At 37.6% G+C, this 23,177-nt stretch overlaps 1 protein-coding gene and 1 pseudogene across 5 annotated transcripts in view; both read right to left on the bottom strand.

Moving 5' to 3' along the window:
- The window catches only part of CDKAL1 (CDKAL1 threonylcarbamoyladenosine tRNA methylthiotransferase), a 657,675-nt gene that overhangs the window by 571,617 nt on the left and 62,881 nt on the right, over positions 1–23,177 (bottom strand). The gene's annotated exons all lie outside the window — the stretch shown is intronic.
- LOC106802120 (prothymosin alpha pseudogene) lies at positions 6,474–8,095 on the bottom strand (annotated as a pseudogene).

The following is a 23,177-nucleotide window of genomic DNA, read 5'->3' as shown; positions in this document are numbered from 1 at the left end:
CTCCGTTCACATGCACCTTTCCTTTCTTCCTCTTTTCTTTTTTTAAACTTGCATAAACATTACTTTTATAATCTTATAAAGTTTAATCCTGAGAAAGGACACATTAATATTTAACTTACATCCACATGTATTGTTTGAATTTTTAAAAGAATGTATTGCCTTTTTCATGCAAGAAAACTAACCAAGCCTTTTTAATTTTTTTTACATTTCCTTCTCCAAAAAGCTCAGAATCAATAGTGTTCTTTCACTTTAAAGGGAGAACATAGGGCCGGCCCCATGGCTTAGTGGTTAAGTGCACGTGCTCCGCTACCGGCGGCCCGGGTTCAGATCCTGGGCGCGCACCGATGCACCGCTTCTCAGGCCATGCTGAGGCCGCGTCCCACATACAGCAACTAGAAGGATGTGCAACTATGACATACAACTATCTGCTGGGACTTTGGGGGAAAAAAAAGGAGGAGGATTGGCAATAGATGTTAGCTCAGAGCCGGTCTGCCTCAGCAAAAACAGGAGGATTAGCACGGATGTTAGCTCAGGGCTGATCTTCCTCACAAAAGAAAAAAAAAAAAAGGAAACCAAAAATTAAAAATAAATACATAAATAATAAAATAGAGAACATAAACTATTTTCCTGCTATGATCCATCACAAAACAGTGATTTGATAGATTTTCTAAGTGACTTTTCTCCCCAGTGCTAAAAGCTTTTGTACTCACCGAACCAAGAAAATCATGGTCATTGACACACCACCCACTTTGAGTGTGAGGACAGAGAAACAAACTGTTAATTGTTTTAATTGAAACGCATTTACTTTCCAAACTATTTCTTTATGTACACAAATTACTTTTAAATCTAAAATAATAAAAATCTGATTTAAAATAATGATAATAGCTAACATTATTGAGTACATATTATGCATCCAGCAATCAGCCAGGCACGTTGTTATGTTCTTTTTTTTTTTTTATTTAATCCTCCCAATTTGAGGTGGGTTCATTTTGACTCCAACTTTACAGAGGGGGAATCTAAGGCTTAGAAAGAAAAAGTAACTTGCCTAAAATCACACAGTAAGAGGGTGGGCCAGGATTAGAAATCCAGACAAACTGACTCCAGAGACTGTAAATTTAAGGAAATTAGAATGCCTCATTAGTGGCTCTTTGCCTCTTGATCAAAAATAATGGAGACAATATCTAAAAACAAAATAAAGAAGTATTACATGGCCTTGAGGTTGCCTCATGATATTTCTAAGAAGACTAATAATCAGGCTTCAAAAGGAGCTGTTTGGCTATTTCCAAAATTTCCAAGATCTTGAACATGTCAGCTCTTGGCCTTCTGTAATCAGTGAGAGACATGCAACTAAAGGGAGAATTAATAATGAGTGCAAGAGCTGACTCTCACAGCAACCAATCTTCCCTTCACCCTGCAGGCTTCTGTATAATGGTGGCATTATAGAAGGGATGGGCATGGTTCATATTAACACTACTCAGAACAGAACATTTATCTTACACAACTGTTCCATTTGAAAGTCAACTAGAGGAGCAGCATAAAACAGTAAGAGGAGTCTATTCATACATCTAAGTAAGGCAACTACGCAAGCAGATACAAATAAAAATTCACTAAGAACATGAAGAGGGGAAAAAAGTTTTATTGTTTTGGATCCAACAGCATTTTGAAGGAATTTCTTTACCATAGAACTCTAGAAGACAAGTCAAGTTCAAACAATTTAAATGTCCATAACACTTAATCATACCTGGGGAGTTTATCTATATAATACAAATCATTGGATGCCTACTAAAAACTCAGAGAATAGAATATGCTTTAATAAGAGAATTTAAAAGCACCTTTAAGGTACATCTTGAAAAATCATTTCTTAAAATCAATAAAAGACAAAATAAAAATTCTAGTCGATAAATTAATTTTATCTTCTACATTTCATTCATTGCTCTTTATATGGACTGTGTAATGCACAGCATGGAGTAACCATGTTTTCAAAATCTGTTTTATAAAAGCAATTAAAGTGATCCACGAGAAAGTATTCTCCTTTTAGTCAGCTAGGGTGGAGGAGGTGGAGGCTGGGAAGACAAAGAAGAGGCAGGAAGAGGTGGAAGGAGCAGAAGAGAAGAGGAGAAATGAAAGAAAGAGACAGACAGACTGACAGACAAAGTGTATCTACAGTTCCCAGTCTGAAATACTTAAGAGCAAGAACTGACCCTCCACTGTATACTGCTGGTGATTGTTTCGTGTGTTTCTGAGTGAAGTAGGACACCAGAGCTCCTAAGGGGAAGCACTTATTCTTGGAGATTACTTGCACAATGAGTTTGTTCTTTTATAACAGTCCTGCTGAGCGCTTCACACAAATAAGATGAGGAAACCAACGGTCAGCTTAAACTCGGTTTACTCTATGAAGGGAAAAGAACATTTTTCCTTTTAAAAGAGAATTAATACCTGGCAAAACTCTACCTATAACTATTGAAAATTAATTACATAGCTAAGTAGGCGTGGTCATAATCAAAACCAGAGTGCTAGAAAGACCTTTTACTTATTATGTAGAATAGAACATTGCTAATATTCCCCTGTCCTCCTTCCAAATTAAATTGCTCTGTTGATCCTGATACATAATTACTTTCGAAGTTACTACATCTTAAAAATCCCTAATAGGATATCTATTTCTACATGTTAAATTGGTTTATAAACTAAGAGGCAATATACACACCAAATGGACTTCACAGGGCACTTCATGATCTGGTCACCATCCCTCCACTGAAAGCCACTGCTCACCATGCCCATCTTGTATGCTATGTTCCTACCACACTGAGCTTTTAGGCCCTCAGGCCTAATAAGTAAAACTCGAAACTCAAGAAAACCAAAAAAAACCTAACAGAAAAAAAATGGGCAAAGAATATGAACTGAGAGTTCACAAAAAAAAAAAAACCACATATGACTCTTGAACATAGAAAAAGATGCTCAATCCCATTCTTCTTTTTGTGAGGAAGATCAGCCCTGAGCTAACATCTGATGCCCATCCTCCTCTTTTTTGCTGAGGAAGATTGGCCCTGGGCTAACATCTGTGCCCATCTTCCTCCACTTTATATGGGACGCCACCACAGCATGGCTTGACAAGTGGTGCATCGGTGTGCACCTGGGATCCGAACCTGCAAACCCTGGGCCGCCAAAGCGGAGCGCGTGCACTTGACCGCTGTGCAGGTCCCTTCAACCCCGTGTTTTTTTTTTTTTATGAGGAGGATCAGCCCTGAGCTAACATCCATGCCAATCCTCCTCTTTTTGCCAAGGAAGACTGGCCCTGAGCTAACATCCGTACCCATCTTCCTCCACTTTATGTGGGACACGGCCACAGCATGGCCTGACAAGCGGTGTGATGGTGCGCGCCCAGGATCCGAACCTGGGCCGCCAGCAGTGGAGTGCGCGCACTTAACCGCTACACCACAGGGCAGGCCCCTCAACCCCATTCTTAATAAATGAAAATGAAAACTGCACTAAGGAAAAAAAATTGTACCATTTTTCCTTCCTATATTGTCAAAATCCCAAAAGCTTGATAACATACTGTGCTGAAGCAACTGCGAGGAAACAGGCACTGGCACACATTGCTAGTGGGAATGTAAACTAGAATACCACCTATGGAGGCAATTTGACACTATCTATTGAAATGGCAAATGCATATCTTCTGAACGAGAAGTTCTAAGAATTTAGCCTACTACAAACATATTTGCATATGTGCAAGGTCATTCATTGCAGCATTATTTGTTAACAGTAAAAGGTGACTGGTTAAAGACATTTTAGTATATTCAGAATTGAGACTCCTATAAAGCTGCTCACAAAAAATTAAAAAAATGAATAACCTCTAAGTCCTAATATGGAAAGATCTCCAGGACATATTGTTCAGAGAAAAGAATAAGACACTAAAAAATATATACACTATGCTACCACTGGAAATCTAGAATACATATTCACATTTGTTTGTATTTGCATAAAAAAATTTTTGGATGTATACCAGAAACAAACACCAATGGCTGGGACTGGGAGGAGGGAGTGGGAACAGGATTGATGAGAGTCAAGGTAAGAGGAAGACTTTTTCTTGTATAACTTATGTTTTATTTTTGAACCTATTCAAAAATTAAGTATTTTCAAAATAAAAGAGCAATTATAAAAACTGTAGCTTGTCTTAATGTTCCTGCGATCTCCCCATGTCTTTACTCCCTTGCATAGTCAAACATCTTGGAAGAAGTCTCTCTGTACCAGCTATACTCTGTCACCTCTCATTCCCTCTTCCACCACTTCCTTTTGGGGAAGACCTTCAACTACTCATTTCCCTGAATTCACTTTCATCAAGGGAACGGATATGAAATGCCACAGACAGAAGCATGATGCAATTAAACACTCCTTTCTTCGTGATGTCAATAGCATCACTCTCCTGTTTTCCTCTCACCTCCTTGGCCTCTCTACTTTACCCATCCCTCTCCGCCCCCCATGAATTAGAGTTCCCTAAAACCTAGATTTTGGTCTCCTTCTCATCTATTCACTAGATGACACTATTCCTCTCATGGTTTTAAATACTACCATTACACTGACAGATGATACCCAAATTTATACTTCCAGTTCAACTCCTAGTTAGTGAGTTCACTATCTTCTTTTCATGGCAATAGAGTTATTTACATAAAATCCACTATCCAACTCACCCAATAACATCTCCACCGGAACTTACCAAAGAAATATTAAAACTTAACACAAATCATTTCCAAAATTGAACTCGCAAATTTTCACCCTTGTATTCATCAGGTTCTAGTTAGGAAAACAGAAACCACTCTAGGCATTAAAATAAGGAAAAAGTAACACAGAAATGTGGTTACACGGGTGATGGAAAAGCCAAGACACCAAATGGGGAACGGTGAAGCAACCTTGAGGTGAGTACCAGCAGGAAACCACTACAGCCTAAGGGCCGGAGAGACCCACTGGAAGAGATGGAATTATAAGAGCCCAGAAGCTGCAATAATTTGGCAGAGGCTAGAGTGGCAGCAGGAGCTGGTCATCGGGAGCTGGGACTACAAAGGATGGAGCTGTTTGATAGGAACTGAAGCCACAGGAATGAAACTGCCACTTCCTGGGACACGACCCAGAGCAGAAAGAGAGGGAGGAAAATACCCTACCTTCTCCCCACTCCTATCCTCCAGTCTTTCATCAATGCTTCCTATTGGCCAAATCTAGCCATAAAAGCCAAAAGGTAAGGAAGACTGTCAAATGCAGTTCCATGCAATACAGAAGACAGAGAAAGTCAGGGAATGAAATCTGAGAGCCAACAGGCAAATGACTAAACCTCACCTTTTCCAGTCTTCCCCATCTCCATAAATGGCACATTTACACAAAGGCTGAAACCAGAAACCTGGGAGTCACCCTTAATCATTCCTTTCACCTCACCACCTCTGAGAGCAAATCCAACAACTCCCAAAGGATTTTACCTCCAAAATAATGTGAATACATCTGCTATTCATCTCCATCGCCACCACCCTTGTATAAGTTATCACGTCTCACCTACACCATTGCAATAGTCTCCTACGTCCCTATGGTTGCCATTAAAGCAACTTAGAAAACTATCAATGAACCAAAGGAAGGCAAGAGTTTTTTTTGTTTTAGCAGACATGAATAATCTATACATACAGATAACTGAAAAGTGGGTGAATAAGATACATACTATTGGCAGCAATTTGAAACTATATTTTGGTAAGAGAGAAAATAAGTCACTATTGAGAATTTACTCCACACCCAAAAATAGAGTTGTAAAAAAAATATAATTATACCCCTTTTTTTTTTTAAACGACTCAGCAAATTAAAATTCCAGTTTATTGTTGGACAACACTGTTTCATACATACATCAAAGAGGCCAAAAAAAAATACATAGCAACTTCAAAAAAGGAAAACTTTTTATCTTTGGCCTTTTTAACCATCTCATAAAACCAACAACTCACAGTACAGCTAAGTACAAACACAAAAAAAGTTACTGACATGCTGAGAATAAGATAGTTTTTTGTTGTCGTTTTTGTTTTTATAAGGGTTTTTTTCCTCCTTTGAGATTATAATGAACATGGTCACACGGCAAGTAAAGTCAGAAGTAGGAGAGAGAAGACTCCAAAGGCTGGTTTGGTCATCCAAAATCATTAAAAAATGGCTGACCCCTAACAATATGTTCAAAATATAAAATGTAAATTAAAAATACAAATTTTTCTTTTTAACATATTTTTAAGAAAAAAAAAAAGCAGAGCCTTGGAAGTTTTGTTTCTTTTTTCCTCTCCTGTTGCAAATTCACATTGTGGTTTCGGCTGGGTGGTGGAGAGCGCATCATACGCAGACGGCACTGCCCATGGTGGTCAGCTGGGCAGGCCTCTCTACTTAAAAGCGACCATGGCGGCGGGGGGGGGTGACTGGGTCATGGTGGCCTCTTTTTTTAAGTTTAACTTTTCCTTTTTTGCTGTCTAGTCACCATCATCAGTCTTCTGCTTCTTGGGTCAACATCATCATCTTTAGCTGCCCATTTAACCGTAGCTGCCTCATTCTTCTCATCTTCATCCTCTTCCTCCCCATCTTCTTTCTCCTCCTCTACTTCCTCCCCATCTTCTTTGTCTACCTCATTGGCAGCCTCCTGATCACCATTTTCCTCATTAGTGTTTCCATTAGCAGGTGCATCTCTTCCACTCTCCACCTCCTCCACAACTTCTTTCTTCTCCTTTAAGTCCCTGGTGGCAATCTTGGAGCTGGTGTTCACGGCTGCCTCTGACATGGTGGGACATGCCAGTGATCAATGCAGCAGATTAAAAAGAAAGCCAGAGTTTGGGGACTCTGGCAATAAAGCCGCCTGAGTCCACATCTGTAGAGGAGACACCCAGAGCAGGTGGCTACAGTGAACGGGAAGCCAGTCCCAGGGACAATGAAAATATGGCTTTTCAGAGCAGCCACTCTAAAATTATAGTCTTAAATTCATGTATTCCATGGCAAATTTTCTTTCTGATTCAAATATTTTAAAAATGATATAGTGAAAAGCGTTCTAGTTAGCTAAGGAGCAAATCTTAACAACCAAGAGAAACCACTCAAAACCAGGTGGCAAAACACCTGGTTTCTACAGATTATATGCAACCCTCAATTAGTACAAATCAATAACTCGAGTCATCTGCTAGCAACAGTACACTTCCAGGACCAATTCTAGAGTACAGAAGTATCTCCTTGAAGAGAAGTTTAGATTATCTGCTTAATATTAACTCTAATACTAGAGCTACCTTTAGATTTTGACCCAGCAAACTTACGGGGTCAAAACAATTACCAATTTGGTAATCAAAAGAAAAATACCCATAGGACACTGCCAAGAGAGGAAAGATCCAGATCAAAAATAAAGCTATGGACTAGGCACAGGTTCGCTAGACTTCAAAGTGCAAAGAAGAATAACATCAAAGATCTGTGAATGAAATAATGAAACTGAATGTGAGTGAAGTACTTTAGGCCAGTGTCCACTAGGATTTGTCAGTGACCATGCCATACCAATGTTAGATATTTTGAATATGACCCCTGGAGAGAAACAAAAGGAGCCAGCTGTATACCTAGTAGGCATCCAATAATTGTTGTTCAATTGATTGATAGATATTCACAAATAATATCCCCAAAATGACAGTATCAAGATTTCTAAAATTACAAATATGTTTTACCAATTTGAGACAAAGAATAAGTAGCCACAAAGAGAAGGAATAATATTGCCTTAAAGGACTACAGTCATGCGCCACATAATGACACTTCAGTCAACGACCGACTGCATGTATGACAGTGGTCCCATAAGATTAGTACCATATGGCCTAGGTGTGCAGTAGTCTATACCACTGAGGTTTGTGTAAGTACACCTGAAATGATGAAATAGCCTAACAACACATTTCTCAGAACATATCTTCATCGTTAAGTGACCCATGACGGCATTTGGGAAGGAAGAACTACTAGAAAATCTTACTCATTTGTCACAGAAGCTGGGGACTTCCTGAGGAGACAAGTGAGTATTTAATTATCTGACACCACAGCACACAGATGGTGAGAATTATCTTAATAAAATGACTAACATCATTTAACTAGAATTTGACCTGTGGAATGTATTAATGTTTCCACCTTTTAAAATTATTATCCCCTGGGCCGGCCCCATGGCTTAGCGGTTAAGTGCGCGCACTCCGCTGCTGGCGGCCCGGGTTCGGATCCCAGGCGCGCACCGACATGCCGCTTCTCCAGCCATGCTGAGGCTGCGTCCCACATACAGCAACTAGAAGGCTGTGCAGCTATGACATACAACTATCTACTGGGGCTTTGGGGGAAAAAAAAAATAATAAATAAATAAATAAATAAATAAATAAAATTATTATCCCCTAACTCCAAATCTACTTTTCAGATTTAAATTTTATTTCTCTTAGGTGATTCAAAATTCATTTTGATTACTTGATTCATTTCTAGTTACAAAGTCAAAAATAATGTACTCTAGTCTTAATTTTGCTTCAAAAAACTAGAGACAATATAAAGAAGTATTATAATTCAGTGACAAAAAGACAAATAATCCAATTAAAAATGGGCAAGAGATCTGAATAGACATTTCTCCAAAGATATACAAATAACCCATAACCAAATGAAAAGATGCTCAACATCAATAGCCATCAAGGAAATGCAAATCAAAACTACGATGAGATACCAGTTCATATCTACTAGGATGGCTATAATAAAAAAAATTAAATGTTGGCAAGGAGGTGGAGAAATTGGAACTGTCATATATTGCTGATTGGAAAAACAGTCTGGCAATTCCTCCAATTGCTAAGCATAGAGTTAACATATGACTCAGCAATTCTTCTCCTGGGTATATACTCTAGAGAAACGAAAACGTTATGTTCACACAAAAACTTGTACATCGATGTTCATAGCAGCATTATTCCTAATAGCTAAAAAGTGTAAAAAATCCAAATGTCCATCAACTGATGAATGGATAAAATGCTGTATATCCATATTCCCTAATAATATTCCATACAATGGAATATTATTAGGCATACAGTGGAATATTATTAGGCAATAAAAAGAAATGAAGTACTGATACATGTTACAACATGGATGGACCTTGTAAACATGCTAAGTGAAAACAAGTCAGTCACAAAGGAACACATGTATGATTCCACCTAAATGAAACATCCAAAGAGACAAAAAGGAGATTGGTGATTGCCTAGGGCTGGGAAGGCTAGGAGGACACTTAGGGGTGACAGCTAAAAAATGTGGAGTTTCTATTTGGGGTAATGAAATGTTTTAAATTGAGTGTGGATGGATGCACAACTCTGTGAATATACTAACAGTTACTGAATTGTACGCTTTAAATGATATATGGTATGGAAATTACTTCAATAAAGCCATTTAAACAACAAAACAACACAACAAAAAAAACTAGAGACAAGCTTGAGCCACACTGTCACCATTGTTTTCATTTCTGTATCCTCTGCCTAAATGTCTCTTCTACCCATCTGCCATAGCAAACTCATACTCACCTTTCAAGGCTCTATTACACGTCACCTCCCCTAGGAAGCCTTCTCTACCCTCTTCAGAAAGAGTAAGGCACTGCTTCAGTGTGTAACCACAGATTAGCTTGGGGCACATCCTGGCAAAGATTCCTAAATACGTCTCCCTCTTAGTACGAGTCCCTCAATGGACCATTTATCTTTAAATACTCAGAGTTGAGCTCAGGACTTAGAAGAGAATATGCTCTTATTATGGAGGGAGGGAGGGAGGGTGGGAGGGTGGGGAGGAGAGAGGGAGAAATGGAAGGGAGAAGCGGGGAGAGAGAGAGACAGACTAGTTCTTGTCAAACAATCAAAAGTTAACACTAGAGATATACTTTTAGCAGAAGCTGGGGTCAAGCTATGATAGAGAATCTGGTATTTCTTCCAGGGGATCTTCTTGTCTAACAGGAACAGAGACTACAGCAACCTTTTACTCTATGGAACACTGTGCACCAATAAAAAAAAAAATTGTACTTATAAAATTATCATGGGAAAATGCTTTTTTCATTTTACAGGCATTATACAGTTTATAAATATCGTTATAATTATAGAAAAAGTATAAGAAAATAAAACCCTATGCATTAAAAATAGATTACAAGTACCAAAATGTTAACAACATCTATATTTAGATAACGGAACTCATGTTCTAGAGAAAGATCTTCCTAAGATTCTAGAGGCTTTCACACATGAGTCTGGGCCTGACAAGGCAGATCTTCTTCCCCGAGCCTGATCCCTACCATCTGGAAGTTCTTACAGGTCTCTGGAGACATGTTCTCTATCATCTACCTAGCTCATCTGGAAGGGCTGGCTCCTCAGAGCTGGCTTAGGCCCCAAGGGTTTTTTACATTCAATTATTCAACAGAGGCCCAGGCTTGGACCTGGCAAGCTTAAGGTTCTAATGTTTGCCTTGACGAAGCCTATTTTAATAGTTCAGAGACTAGGTATTAAGGGCCAGAGGTAGGCAGTTAATTATGGGAAAACGAAAGCTCAACTGGGAAACAGACTTTTCTAAAAATAAAAGAACTTAGTAACTGACTAGATATGGGAAATGACAGAGGGAAAAATTAAAGGTTTCTAACCTAGAAGCTAATACAAAGAGTGACACCAGTAACATAAATGGAAGCTCTAGGGAGGAGCAGGTTGGAGGAGGAGTGTAACTTCAGCATTGGACATGTTCACTTCAAGATACTTATCCAGTGATATATGGAAGCAGAACTGTACCACAAGCAATTGCGAATGCATGAAAGAACTCATATAAAGTCAACGATGCTGACGTCACCAAAGATGACAGACAGCAGGCACTGGGGTGAGGAGGACTATTGAACACCAGGGGTAAAAATTATCAAGAAGGTGGAAATATGTCACAGAGGCATAATGGGTGGGCAAGACTTCAAAAGAGGAGCGTTTGCCTGATTGAGTAATGGTGACAGAACAATGGACTTACAGTGCTTAAAACTATGCTGACCTCGTCTCTGCCTTATGAATCAGAGGAAATTTGCCTAGAAGTCACAAGTGCAATTAAAATGCTTGACTTAATTTCCTATAGAGTCCAATTTGACTATGCAATATTAAATTATAACTAAATAACCACATTTGCATAGCATTTTACCACTTGCAAAGTATTTTCAAATACATTATCTCATCTGACCTCCCCAAAAGCCCCATGAGGTAAATATTTATAATCCCCATCTTACGGATGAGAAAACAGGGATAGAAAGAGGTAGTAACTTGCAAGAGGCTTCATAAACTGGAAACCAGGAGGCAGGGCCAGGATTGATCTTTGGCTCTAAGAGCTGAACCGAAGCACTTTGAATCAGCACTATCAATTTCCTGTCTGAGGTTTGGTACTGTGATACCAAACCTGGGCTGTCCTTACTCTCAGGTACAGGGATTATTTCAGGATGTCCAAAACAACTAAGCTTTGCACACTTATTCACGGATTACAGTCACCTATTTTTCTCAAAGGAAAATAAATTTTACGTTTAAAATGTTATAAATTATCTCTAAGTACTTCTCATGAAAACAGCTCTGAAATAGAAAGAAGAGGTGAGAAAGCAAACAATAGGGGGCTGATTAAGAATATAACCACTAAGAAGAGATTGTAGTTCCCCTTACCCTCCCTACCCTTCTTTATCAATTCAGTACAAAGCCATTAGGTGGGGCCGAACGAGGCAGGTAATTGTGCTGGAGCAAGGTGGGTGGCAGTCTAAGGAGGAGTATCAGAGCCCATCCAAGGGCAAGAGGGTGTCAGAGCACAAGTAGAAGAGGAAGGCATCTGTAATGGAGGTGACTCAGCATGGGGTATCAGCGCCCAAGAAACAAAGAGGGTGGGGGTGGTCACCAAGAAGAGCGCTCTGATACAAGGCATCAGGGTCTGAGCAGAGTGAGGGTGTCCACCAAGGCAGGCAGTGCAGCCAGGGTCTCAGAGCCTGAGAAGAGCAAGAAGAGCATCTCTGGGGCAGGCAGCCTAGCATGGGGGGTCAGAGCTGGAGCACAATGAGACGGGCACGTGCATGAACGGGCAGCCCGGCCTGCAGAGTCCAAGCCTAAGAGAAGTGAAAAGGGTATCCACATGGGGCAGTTGGTGGCAGTTGCCCAGTGTCTGTTGTCACAGCATAAACAGGGTGAGGGAGGTATGCATGCAGGACGATGGCCCTGTGAGGTTGAGAAAAGCACGCCCACAGGGTGCTGGAATCCAGGAGGGGTGAGGAGTGCATCCCTGCAGAGACGCACCAAGATATAAAGTATAGGAGTTTAAGAGAGGTGAAGTTTGATGAGAAACAGGAAATTTACACAGCTTCAAAGAACCTCCTCACAAAATACATATTAACGGGAAAAAATAACTTTACAGTGAAGAAAGGCAACAGACATCACCTTAATCAACTGATCAAAGTTAATATCACCAATAATGGGACAAATCAAAATCAGGTGCCACTTGATAGGATGCACTGAGAAGACGACAGCACCACTTCTGAAGATATTGTTGCCAAAGGTGCATAACTTGAACCTACTCATAAGAAACATCAGACAAACACAAATCAAAGAATAATCATTCAAATAACTAGCCTGTACTCCTCAAAAATGTCAAAGATAAAAAGGCAAGGAAAAAGACAAAAACTGGTCCAGATTAAAGGAGTCTTAAAGAGACATGACAACTCAATGCAAAATGTGATCACCAAGTAGATCCTCTTGCTAGAAAGGACATTATGGGAATAACATGAACTAAGTCTGAGGATTAGGTGGTAGTGATGCCGAAGTGTTAATTCTCTAGTTTTGGTGGCTGTGTTGCGGTTGTGTTGTGGTTTTGTGAGAGAATAACTTTACAGGAAACAGACACTAAAGTATTTGGGGGTGATGAGGCATCAAGTGAACAGCTTACTATCAAACGGCTTAGAAAAAGAAAAAAATTTTCTGTACTGCTCTTGAAACTTTTTTGTAAACATCATTTTCTTCTTTTTTTTTTAAGTTTTATTTTTGAAACAAAAAGGGGATTGGAGAGGCAGGCTGTTTGGCAATATAAGAATATATAATTGCCACACACACAAAAAATTGCAGGTCTGGCCTGGCAGCGCAGCGGCTAAGTCGCACACTCTGCTTCGGCGGCCCAGGGTTTGCAGGTTTGGATCCCAGGTGCGGACCTATGCACCGTTCTTCAAGCCATGCTGTGGTGGCGTCCTACATGCAGAATAGAGAAAGATGGGCACAGATGTTAGCTCAGGGCCAATCTTCCTAACCAAAAAAAAAAAAATTGCAAGAGAATGGAAGGTACTATAAAACATGGAACATGACTCTATGCACTTGGAGGTATTCTTTCCCTGATAGGAAAAATAAGGGTCAGTTTTATATGGGAACAATGTCAGTGGCAGGACCAATAAAGATATCGACAAAGTGTTGTGTTTTCTTTTTAATGTTTATATTAAAGGAACATTTATTTTAAAAGCCAAAGAGAAAAAACATTCACATGTAATTATATTCATAAATCTTTCCCTATAAATGGAGAAATAAGTGAAGTTGATTCAGAGCCAGGTAATGTCTTTGATGCCTTAAGTACTGTATGTGTTAGATAACATTCAGACTCTGTAATTCTACTATTCCTGTACTACCCTATTTCCAACTAAAAAAGAATAATCCAGTTTCCCTCATAGTATTTTTAAATATCTATAATGCATCCAACACCCACTGATGATAAAAACACTCAGAAAACTGAGAATAGATAGTATTTTCCCCAAACACATACAGAGCATCTACCAAAAATCCTATAGCCAACATCATACTTAATGGGAAAGACTGAATTCTTTCCCCTTAAGATCAGGAACCAGCCAAGGACGTACCATCTCGCCTCTCATATTCAACATAGTACAGGAAGGTCTAGCAAGCACAATGAAGCAAGAAAAGGAAATAAAATGCATACAGGTCAGAAAGGAAGAATTAAAACTGTCTCTTTTTGCAGATAACATGATTATCTATGTAGAAAATCTCAAGGAATTTACAAAAACTCCCAGAATTAATAAATAAGTTCTGCAAGGTTGCAGAATATAAGATCAACAAACAAAAGTCAACTGCATTTGTACATACTAACAACTAACAAGTGAAATTGAAATTTAAAAAGCAATACGACTTACAATTGCTCCAAAGAAAATGAAATAGGTATAAATCTGACAAAATATGTACTGAATCTGTATGCTGAAAATTATAAAATTTTGTTGAAATATATTAAAGACCAAAATCATTGGAGATACTTACCATGTTCATGGATTGGAAGATTCAACATAGTAAAGATGTCAATTCTCCTCAAACTGATTTATAAGTTTAATGCAATTCCTACCAAAACCCCAGCAAGGTTTTTGGTAGACATAGACAAACTTATTCCAAAATTTATATGGAAAGGGAACGTTCCTATAAGACCCAAAATGATTTTGAAAAGGAAGAATAAAGTAGAAGGAATCAGTCTACCCGATTTCAAGACTTCTTATATAGCTTCTTATATAGTAATCTAGTTTGTGACTAAGAGAGATTCTCCCAGGGAACATAAACAAAGACAGTAAATTGGTTAACTAACGAATTTAATGCACTGCCATAACAGGAAGTCTTCGATATTCAGATCCTCCAAAGTATGGTATGTTTGTGGACCAGTGACTATTTTGAGTTTCTAATTCTTTCCATTTCTAAGTGAAAGGATTTATTATGGTTAGCTTGTTCCTTTGCGTAGTTTGCTGGGTGTACTGGGAGCACAGTTTTTCTCTTTTAGCTTTAGGTCAACAGAGGACAGCAAGCTACAGCCACACTTACTGGAGAAAAACCATACATAAAGCAGACATCTTGGACTCTGAGGTAGATGCAGTCATGGATGAGAACAGGTATCATCTCCCTTGGGGAGGTGGTGACTGTATTCCCTGTAAAACGTATTCATAGGAATAAAGATATATTTAGATTTTAGCTAACCAAAGTGGTAGATTTTGCAGATAATGTTGGTTAGCAAACCCAATACCTATTTCCAAACTCCTTCTCACTTCCGCCATCTCTACCAGAGGCTGAAAAAGCTAAATCACACTTGCACAGCCTTCCTTCCAATTAGGGGTGGCCATGTGAAACAGCTGGGCCATAACACTTAAGGGGAAGTCTGCTGTGCTGCAAAGCTTCCAGAAAGGCTTTCGGTTTACTAGTAAAATGAAGAGAGATGTTCCAGGAAGGCTTTTGGTTTCCTGGTAAAATGAAGAGAGATGCTGCTGTCAATCCGGGCCCCTTTGTGGTGCCTCAAATAAGAAAGGTGATGCCCAGAGCAAGAGCAACCATCTTGCAAACCATGAAGGAAAGGCCAAGAAAATCACAGAGCAATAGCCCTGACACTGTTGAACAGCTAAGCCAATGTCAGCAGATACCTACCTCCAAACGTCTTACATAAGAAAAATAAATCCTCTTAGTTTAAGCCATCTAGAATATCAAGAACATCTAGTTGATTAGATGTCCTGTTATATACAAGAAAAGCATCCCTAACTAAATACAGGATATATTACCTAATAAACATTTTAAAATATGAATAATGATTTACTAGTGCATGAATACTACTAATTACATATACCTAATCTTTCCAAAGCCTTTAGAGTACTTTCATAACGAATATTAATTTGATAGTATATGTTATAACATACATTCCCACATATTACTTCACTTAGCCTCTCTGGACCTCATTTTCTTTCTTTCATTCAACATGTATTTTTAAGTGCCTAATATGTGTTAGGCACTCTTCTACTAGCCGGGAAAACAGAAAGTGATCCAGATTTAGTCAAGGCCTCTACTTCCATCCAACTGACTTTCTAGCAGGACACTTACTTGCAAAATGAGACAGATGAGAAATGATCTCTCCTAACACCAACATTTATGAGGCAATGAAGCTGGGTTTGGCATATAACATAGACACCAGGAAAAAGAAACAATAAAGGAAGGGGGCTTCTGAAGGAGACCACTCTAACTCAGTGAATCTAGGAGAAAAAAAAAAGTAGTAACAGTGAAGTTAGAAGTTAAATAATTACAGAATAAAAGAAGTAGGAAAAAAGTATACTCAATCCACATCCTCAGGCCCCACCCCACCCAAAGTATCTGCAGCAAAGAAAACACAGATCCAAAATCAGACTTAAACAGTTGTGGACAGGAGAACATAATTAAGGCAGGTCTTGGAGACGATGCTCTTGTTCCAAGCCTAAGCCAGGAAGACAGACTGGTAAGCTAAAATTGGTCAAAAGGGTGTAGAGGCTCTCAATTACAATTTTATCGAATCTGACAATTTTTTTTTAACGTAACGGGTTACATTTTCTTCTAGGATGATATTTTATAATCTTCACTACAGCAAAATCTGTTTATGTTGAGCTCTACCCAGAAGCAATTCATTGATTGTAAATGCCTTACTTCTACCTAACGCCACAGGGAAAATAGATCTAAATATTACAAATCACTTAAGAGGGTTAAAATATACAGAACGCATTTGAGCCAAATATGTCAAAATGCTCATTAAACTGTACCTTATGGCTGTATATTGACTTTTTACACACAACCTATATAACGACTCATTAGAAAGCCCTAATTTTCAGGAATTTGTCATAAGTCACAAAGGCATCCAAAACTTTTCAATTAATTTAGTGAATTTCACATATTTCTCTGCTGAGAACTGTGGGAAACATATTAGACTAATACACTACTGGAATTCTTGTTAAACAAACCAATGCAGAAAAGGTAAAATGGATGCATACTAACAACACTTTCACTTAACTCACCAATAAATTTTTCTCTAATAGCCTTTTTTATATCTGATAGATAAGAGAACCAAGGTAAATAATTTAAGAGTTTTACAACGTATTCAAAAGAACTTTGCTGCAGTGGAATAGGATATTTAACTATTTCTAGATTACAGTTACAACACCAGATACCAGTCTCATCTACGGTTTATTCTTATAAAAAGCTCCAATAGAAATAAAATAATTTTTCCTAGGAAATAATTTTCTGTAATATCTTTATCCAGAAAGCTTCAGTTTTCTTATTGCAACCAGAGCAAAGACAAATATTGTCTTTTTGAATTAAGTGTGCTAAGTATTTTGGGAAATCACGTTACTACTCAGAAAACAGATAAAGAGAGGTGAGACTATCTTATAAACCATAACCATAGGATCTATGCCAAAAAGCATAAGAGCATTAGAGACAAAATTTTGTTTCAATAAAATCATTACTACAAAGAAACTATTTCTATTCTACAGCCTACTCTAATACTAGTTGTTAATGTGAATACAACAAACTCAAACAAACAAACAAAATTCGGCTTCTACTCACTCTCTAGAAATATGGTGCTATACAAAATTAAACACAGATGCTTATGTAAAAAATTTTAGTATTAAGTAATCTTATAATTTGAAATATTTCTCTAATTTTTGTGTCTCATTTTTTCCCCCACAATTCCCTTCATTAACGGAAATGGATGTTCTTAAACTAATTCTAGTGCTCAGATCTAATCTGTGAGATCACAGCCCAGTTCCGTATGAGTTTGTGGGGCTTGGGGTCGTAGCAAGTTGTTGAGAGAGCATTAAGGTCAAGAGAAGCAGAGATCCAGTTACATCAAAGACAGGATTTTCATATTGAACATACAGGATGGAGCAGCAGCTGGACACCCTATTATCTGCCCTAGCTTGCTCCTGAGTCAGAAGACTAACGAGTAACATCCTCAGGAAGGAGTAAATGTCTTGGCAAAAACAGACGAACAAAAAACTATGAGTTTTTCTAAGGAGTTCTCTTAACTGATTAATGATGGGGAAGAAAGGCCTGTGTGGTATGGTGGAGGCTGTTTCCTCACAAACTTTGAAAACAAACCCCTTGAATTAGGTAGTTAACTCTCCCAAATTGCATAGGGTCTAATCTCAAGAAAAGAATTCCACGGCAAGCTGCATGTAAAATGTTCTCCAGTTTCCCAAGAAAGTACATTAATAAACCAATATTCCTTAAAAAAAACAATATAATCATAACTGTCATTTATTGAGGACATTCTTTGTGTCAGGCTCTAAGAGCTTTATATGCGTAAATTTATTCAATCCTTACAACAAGTAAGGCAGGAACAAGATTATCTCCATTTTACAGATGAGGAATGTGAGCTTAAGTAACTTGGCCAAGGTCACATTACCAAATGGTAAAACAGGGATTTGAATTTAGCAATCCTGTTCCAGACTCTGCAACCTTAATCACCACTTAATCACCAGTGCTGTCAAATACATTTACAAACACATCAGAATGTATCAGTAATAAAATAAGGGTCTATTACATAGCACTATTTTTCTTTATGTCAGGCACCATGGCTTAGAAACCAACAAAACTTCCGCTTTTAAATAACTAACCTCCACCTTGATTTACTTTGTAAATTTGATTTGACTTTGTAAAATACACATAGCAAGCATCATGCAGTGTATAAAAAATTTTAATCAGTATACTACTCCTTCTGTAAACCACAGCAATAAGATTTTATTTTAACAAGATTTGAACGCAACATAGCAATCTCTCTTTCCCACTGAGTTTGGGAAAGTATATTGTAGAGGATTCCATTTTAAAACCTTTAATACACTGAATAACTTAAGTGCTACAAAGTAAGTCTGATCTGGCAGGTTATGTTATAGTATTATATCATATCCCAAATGGATCACTGCGTAAACTTATTAGTTTGCTTTCTTTGCTTACTAAGTTTGCTTATATACTGATTATCTTCAGATTTTTCAAAAACTATCATTCTTCTCAAATATGGATATATGTTTCACAACTCGAAACTCTTTTTCTGTTGTTACTAAAAAATGAATGGGCTTTCTGCAACAACAAAACTTGACTACCAGTTTATTTAAAGGCAAGTTATGCTTGCTTTGCCCTAGAAATATACAGATTATATTTCATTGCCTCACTAACCAACAAAACACCTTTAATATACATTTTTCTTCCCCCAAAAACCCATACAAAAACAATATAATTAGTCCCCACAAACATGCTTAGGCACAAAAACATTTTATTGAAAAAAGCCTGGCAAATACAAGTGGTCTCCTTTCTGTTTCAGATTAGTAAAAAAAAAAAATCAGTGTCAGTTTCTACTGCAAATGATAGTTAATTAAGTTTATCTGTAACATGAGAGTTGTACTAGATAATAGAAAGATAGCAATTAGACATTACAATTGTACTCAAATGTAAATAGTAAATTCAAGGAAGCAATAAGGTAGAGTGGAAAGGCCTTTGGGGGAAAAGGTACAATATGGCAGAATAATATAGAATCACTGAACCTATCTTTTTCAAATCCCAGTGAACTAAACAAAAGAAATAAAATTAGCAAAGAAAATTCCACAAGTGTTCCAATAGGGGAAGGGGCCAAACAATCTATAAACTTTTGAAAAATGTCATCTGGAAGTAAACAAAACTAAAAACAAAATATTTCAATAACTAATGCAGTGCTATTCTCCACTCCCTTTGCCCACATTATCCATCCAAAATCAAAAAGCAATACTATTGGGACGAAAAGGTAAACAGATAAAATTCTCAAACATCTCATTGATAGGACCCAATTTTTATTTAAAAAAAAAATACAATTGCAAACATATAAGTAAACACTTAGGAAATACAGTATCCATGAACATTTTTTACAATATCCAAAACACATTTTTTGGAGGGTTGGGGAGGAGATGAGTATAAAAAAACTAGATAATCCATGGAAGAATGAAAATGATTCAGGAATGGAGAAGTCCTTACATGAAACAAGGGAGGGTGAACACTGAGTCCATCTAAATACAGAATCAATACTAAACAACAGAAAAGAGCATCTGTTATAGGATAAACCTGTCATAAACTTGTAAAATGTTAAAAACAATCACTTAAAAAATAGGAGTTGTAATGAATTAGTGTTGGAGACATAGGTAAGACTTCATGTTTAACTTAACATAGATATACATAGAAATATTTATATATATGAGTATACACATATGTTTCCTGCTCTGCCATTTGAGAGGGTCTAAAAGAAACGACAAGCAGCAGCAAACACACCTAGCATCCAAATCTTGCTTTCTAATACTTTTCTCCAATAAAAGGAACCAGGGCTCCTTGGAGAAATGGCTGACTCTAGGAGTGGCATAGAAAATATACAAATGAGTCTGGGGCATCTTGTAGTGCCAGAAAGTGCTCAAAAAATTAAAAAATAGGGCCCGGCCCCATGGCTGAGTGGTTAAAGTTCCGTGTGCTCCACTTCAGTGGCCCAGGGTTTGCGGGTTAGGATCCCAGGTGCAGACCTACTCCACCCACCAGCCATGCTGTGGCGGTGTCCTATGTACAAAATAGAGGAAGACTGGCACAGATGTTAGCTCAGGGCTAATCTTCCTCAAGCAAAAAGAGAGAAGGACTGGCGACAGGTGTTAGCTCAAGGTGAATCTTCCTCAGAAAAAATAAATAAAAATTAAAAAATAAAACAAGAAATTGATGGGGGTATGTCAATGGGACACAGGAGCAACTGAAAGATCTCCCAATGGCCAAAACTAGAACAATTTAACTAATAACATAAATATAAAATGTATATTGGATTATAACCCAACGTATAAAATAAATATCCATGCATCCATAGTGATATAAATAAATGACTGAATAAATTAATAAATGGGGGGAGAAGAGACAAATCTCCCATGGAGAAAAACTCCAAATAAACTACATAGATACTCCAGTCTAAAGGAGGGTGAGCACAACTCCCCACCCCTTAAGTGTGGCCTGCACATAGTGACTTCCTTCCAAACAGCACAGTACAGAAAGTGGGAGGGGTGAGTAACTGTACAGTAGAGAAACCTGACAAACACTACTTCGGGCCGCTGATCAAGGTCAACATCAACAGTCATAAATCATGTTGATATGACATGATTATAGTCATCCCTGGGTATCCCTGGGGGACTGGTTCCAGGATCCCCCACGGTACCAAAATCCATGGATGCTCAAGTCCCTTACATAAAATGGCATAGTACTTGCATATAACCTACGCACATCCGCCCCATACTTTAAATCATCTCTAGATAACTTATTATACCTAATACAATGTAAATGCTATGTAAATTATTGTTATATTGTATTGTTTAGGGAATAATGACAAGAAAAAAAAGTCAGTACATCCAGTACAGAAGCAACCATTGTAGGCCTTTTGATCCACAGATGGTTGAATCCACGGATGCAGAACACGTGAATACAAAGGGCCAACGGTATGTGATGTGATGAAAATGGCACTTTACTTCCATGGTCTTCCCCACCAAACGCCATAATCCCAGCCTAATCATGAGAAAAACAACAAAGAAATTCCAATAGAGGGACATCCTACAATATACAAGGACCAAGAGTCCTTGAAACTGTCAAGATCATCAACAACAAGGAAAGTCTGAAAAACTATCACAGCAAGAGGAGTCTAAGGAGACATGACAAGTAAATGTAACATGATATCCTAAATGTAACATGATATCCTGGAACAGCAAAGGGACATTAGGTAAAAAACAAAGGAAATTTGAATAAACTATGAACTTTAGTCAATAAATAATGTATTAATATTGGCTCATTAATTGTAATAAATATACCACACTATTATAAGATGTTAATAATAGGGGAAGCCGTGGGGGAAGGGGGGTATATACAGGAACTCTCTGTACCATCTGCTCAATTTTTCTTTAAGTCTAAAATTGTCCAAAAAAATAAAGTGTATTAACAGAAAAAATTCATCTATTATAAAGTCTAAACTTCTCTTCCAAAAAAAAAAATTGGTGTTAGACAGGCAGGAAATATAGGCACAGTAAATATAAGTATGCTAGTTTTCTCATCTTTCATGAATTCAACGGAAACTATCAAATGTTGAAAAGTAAGAAAGAGCTTTGCATTCTGAAATATAGCTTCAAATCTTCACTCCATCACATACTAGGTGTGAGACATTAGCCAAGATACTTAACCTCTGGAGTTTCAGTTTCCTCAGCTATGATAATGGAGATAATATTTCCCTTGTGGATTTGTTGTCAAGATTAAAGATGATACATGCAAAGTTACTACTAGGACAGATCCAGTACACTGTAGAAGCTTAACAAATGGTACAAATATTTAAATTCTTTAAAAATTCTTTAAGAATCTGGACTAATAATTGTTTTCAGTAATTCTAAATTTAGTAGTTCTAAAAGGATGTTAAATTCATAAAAATAGAAAGTCTTTCAGCTCCCTTGTTAAATACATACTGCCTGGTTCATACTGTTCCAGATTTTACGATTTCTCTCCAACGGACTGAGGTGGTTTTGTTTTCTGTTTTTTGTTTTTTCTCAAATATAAACTATGGTTTTATATATGTGGAAAATAAGATTTTCAGCCCAAACTTTGTTTTACGTATTTAGCCAACACATATGAATAATAGTGCTGAGAACCTACCAAAAGGAAACTGAGAAGTTGTCTAAACATGGAAAAACTGAGTACACTTGCCATAGATAATTTAATTTAATGACCAAAAGGGAGAAAAGAAGATTCTAACAGTTTATTCAAGTCAAGAAAGAGAGGTGTGACTAGCTTTCCACTAAATCACTCATTAAGATACTGCGCTGTAACCTTTCCAAATCAGCTGAACACATATGAAAGTCAGGGAGATATTTAAAAGTTGAAGCAGAATATGAAGACTTCATTTTAATTCAATCAAATGACTAGATAGTAAAAACCAATGGGATTTATGAAAAAGTGCCTCCTCAGATCATGTTTTGGAATTGCAGGGCTCTGGAAGATCTAACCAAATATCTACCGGACTCACTAGATAGTACAGATTGTAAGAAGGCATATAAACACTAAAACTGGAAAAAAAATCAAGGTACTGTGGAATTGTTCAAAAAAGGAAGAATTCTCAATCAAATTTGACATATGAATTGTGCAAATGGTAACTAAAATCTAAATTTTATATCGCTGCAAGATATTTGGTGAATCCTCACGAATACAGGTTTCACCTGTATGAAAATGGTTTCTCATTCTCAAAAGAGTTTTATACATGTACAAGAATGTGAACCATGTTTTAAGTTTCTAAAGCTGCCTTGGAGAACAAATCTGAGGATATAACTGAATTATCGAGAACAAACCCTA

This window comes from Ceratotherium simum, chromosome 13, assembly GCF_057802395.1.
Source record: "Ceratotherium simum simum isolate JZ-2026a chromosome 13, ASM5780239v1, whole genome shotgun sequence".
NCBI classification, from domain to species: Eukaryota; Metazoa; Chordata; class Mammalia; order Perissodactyla; family Rhinocerotidae; genus Ceratotherium; species Ceratotherium simum.
The sequence above is the reverse complement of the archived record's forward strand: the minus strand, read 5'-3'. Positions and strand labels throughout refer to the sequence as shown.